Source organism: Osmerus mordax, chromosome 21, assembly GCF_038355195.1.
Source record: "Osmerus mordax isolate fOsmMor3 chromosome 21, fOsmMor3.pri, whole genome shotgun sequence".
Classification (NCBI taxonomy): domain Eukaryota; kingdom Metazoa; phylum Chordata; class Actinopteri; order Osmeriformes; family Osmeridae; genus Osmerus; species Osmerus mordax.
In genome coordinates, this window is record NC_090070.1 from 11,009,604 (window position 1) to 11,013,083 (window position 3,480).

The following is a 3,480-nucleotide window of genomic DNA, read 5'->3' on the forward strand; positions in this document are numbered from 1 at the left end:
TACGGGGTCTTACATTAGTGCATATGACGTATGTACTCCTCTGCTGTGATGGAAGCCCTCATGAATTACAGAGTGGAGGCCTGGTGTTATGAGTGTGTGTGTCTGTGTCTGTGTGTGTGTCTGTGTGTGTGTGTGTGTGTCTGTGTGTGTGTGTCTGTATGTATGTGTGTGTGTGTGTGTGTCTGTGTGTGTGCGCGCGCGTGAGCTCTTGTGAAGAAAGGAGAGAGAACAGAAGAGACGAGACTAAGGAACAAAGGAAGGAAGAACGAGCTTGTTTATCGCCTGAGGTCCATAATCTGAGGAAGACGGTTTGGACACTTTTATAAAAAAATTCATATTAATTCTTAAAATAACGTTTTGAAGTGACTGTTTATATTCCCGACAACAAAAAACATGTCATCAGACTGCACACATGTATCTCTCCCTCTCTCTCTGTGTCTCTCTCTGTGTCTCTCTCTCTGTGTCTCTCTCTCTGTCTCTCTGTCTGTCTCTCTGTCTGTCTCTCTCTCTCTGTCTCTCTCTCTGTCTCTCTCTCTCTCTCTCTGTGTGTGTGTCTCTCTCTATGTGTCTCTCTCTCTCTGTCTCTCTCTTGAAAACATGATTGACACTATGTTGGCAAATGCCCAGTAGTCCCACCCCTTTCCCCCCCCACCCCCCCCCCCCCCGCGCCCCCCGGCCTGACAGACAGGCCCATGTGGCGAGGCAGAGACGACGCAGAGGGGGGTGGGGGTCAACCTCCAGTAGCTGAGTTTTTATAAGGAATTTGTTGGAAGGAAATCCTGCACTAACAGACATGTCACACTCGATACTGCGGGTCAGAGAAGAAGGGAGGGGGAGGGATTTGGAGAGAAAAAGGTAAGTCTTGACAAAAGTAAGGATGGATTAATGTTCTGGACACAGCAGTGATGCATACTTTCAGATATAATACCATAGAGGGATACAGAGGCAGAGTTTGGGGGTTCGGGGGTTCAGCGCAATGTCGCACATCAGGAGCTAAGATGATCTTAAGTTGATCTTTAGAAAATCTTGAATGTATTTAAAACTCTTCCATTCTCTAACCACTTTGTAATTTGCTCTTCAGCAAAACGACTTGGTTCACTTAAAAAGCCAAAGTTGATCACATGACACTGGATCCCTGCGCTCGGCGTCCCTGCAGAGGACACCCTGGCCCGTGCGGCCGGTGGCCCGGTGAACACGTCTCCTAACAGGACGTTAATCCCCCGGGTCTGCCCGCCTCACGCCCTCTGGCCTGCGACCCAACGTTAACAGGACTCAGATGCTCCGGGAATAATTCTATTAAAGGCTCAGACTGAGTTCAGGGTACGTTTCCCTTTCACTCCACTAGAACACACACGCACGCACGCACACACACACAAATAGGAAAGGTCATGACGGGTGTGTCCCAATAAACAGATTCAGAAATAGCCAGTTTCATGCTGTTTATGTCTTTGAGATGGAAGAGAGAACAAGAGTGGTTCCATCAGTGTGTGTGTGTCTGTGTGAGTGTGTGTGTGTTGCTTGTTCATGGCTTGACAGCTTGACCATCCCACATTAACAAGGCAGGCTCGGAGTTGGAACTGAATAAGAGGTAGAGAGGGAGAGAGGGATGGAGGGAGAGACAGCTACAGGGAGCTATGTGTCTGAAGGAAGATCAACATGTATCAACATTACACAGAAGCCTAAAGGTCTATAACTCAGTAACTGTAGTCAGAAACTAACTGCAGTTTTTCGTGTTCAAGTACTAGAGGCCCTGCAAATGTCACCACACATCAAATAACACACACAGCATCTGAAATGAAAACATGTGCCACAGTCCTTTCAACATTAAAACCTAGATCTAAGCAGACATACTGATCTCAATTGTTTTTAATAGCTATGAGTACTCATTGAAAAAACTTTTCATTCATTCTTATGGTTTAAAGTTTAGTGTTTATTTGCCATTTGTGACTAGTTTTTTTCATCTTTCCAAGACAGGAATCATCACGCAATCGAACTATGACCTTCGGACGGCCAGTGTGTGACCCTGTAGGAGGGACATGTTCTGATTCCAGCCTGCACAGTTTCTCTACATGGTCACGTCGAGGATCACATTACACACAAACATAGCACACACACAACACATGTATAGTACACACACAGCACACACCATCTTGCACATACACACACACACTCCTGTATGAAACTTAACTCCCATGTGGCCCGGACTCCTCTGCCAGGGAGAGTATGCTAGAGGTTGCAGTTCTAATGAAGTTATTTCAATCAGCCATTAAATATAATCCTGTGTTTATTTCTGTTTGAATATTTTCAACATGTCCAGCTACTGGTCAATTATTCAGAAACGCGGCAGGGAATGTGTGTGTGTGTTAAATGTATTTGTGAGCGCTTGTGTGTGAGTCTTTGTGTGAATGTGAGTGTTCGTGCCTACGTGGGACGATGGAGTGTGTGATCGAGTGTGTGTTGTTCCCAGGCTTCGCATTTTGCTCAAAACAATAAAGGATCCATCCGTTGCTTTGAGACAAGTGTTCGTTTACGGGGTCTTACATTAGTGCATAAGACGTATGTACTCCTCTGCTGTGATGGAAGCCCTCATGAATTACAGAGTGGAGGCCTGGTGTTATGAGTGTGTGTGTCTGTGTGTGTCTGTGTGTGTGTCTGTGTGTGTGCGCGTGTAATGAGATGTGTGAGTAATTTTGCTGAAGGTTCAACCTCGCTAATGTTAAGAGCACTTGTGAAGAAAGGAGAGAGAACAGAAGAGACGAGACTGAGGAACAAAGGAAGGAAGAACAAGCTTGTTTATCGCCTGAGGTCCATAATCTGAGGAAGACGGTTTCGACACTTTTATTACATTTTTCATATAAATTCAAAAAATAACGTTTTGAAGTGACTGTTTATATTCCCGACAACAAAAAACATGTCATCAGACTGCACACATGTATCTCGGTTACGAAACCTGGAACAACTGATATGCCCAGTTCAGGTAGCTTGAGAGGGCAAGACTCGATGATCTCATACTAAAAACTATTCCAAAACAATTTCTCTCTCTCTCTCTCTCTCTCTCTCTCTCTCTCTCTCTCTCTCTCTCTCTCTCTCTCTCTCTCTCTCTCTCTCTCTCTCTCTCTCTCTCTCTCTCTCTCTCTCTCTCTCTCTCTCTCTCTCTCTCTCTCTCTCTCTCTCTCTCTCTCTCTCTCTCTCTCTCTCTCTCTCTCTCTCTCTCTCTCTTTCTCTCTCTCTCTCTCTCTCTCTCTCACACACTCTCTTTGTCCCTCTCTCTCTCTCTGATCACACCCCCCCCCAGCCCGTTCTGCATCGTTTCCCTCCCCAAGGCGGGACACTGCTGAGATTGCGAGGCCTCCTGCATGGCTCACACTAACTTTAACGTATGTGTCCCTTTCACTCCATTAGAACACACACACACTCACACTCACACACACGCACACACACGTATGAAAGGTCTATGAAAGGTGTGTGTTGTTCCCAGGC

General features: G+C 45.9%; 1 long non-coding RNA gene across 1 annotated transcript; it reads left to right on the top strand.

The window, feature by feature from the left end:
• Nucleotides 1-1,085: 1,085 nt before the first annotated feature.
• Nucleotides 1,086-2,287, top strand: LOC136965562 (uncharacterized). Its single transcript, XR_010879316.1, has 2 exons — nucleotides 1,086-1,320; nucleotides 1,975-2,287. It is a non-coding gene; the product is annotated as an uncharacterized lncRNA (long non-coding RNA).
• The last annotated feature ends 1,193 nt before the right edge of the window (nucleotides 2,288-3,480 follow it).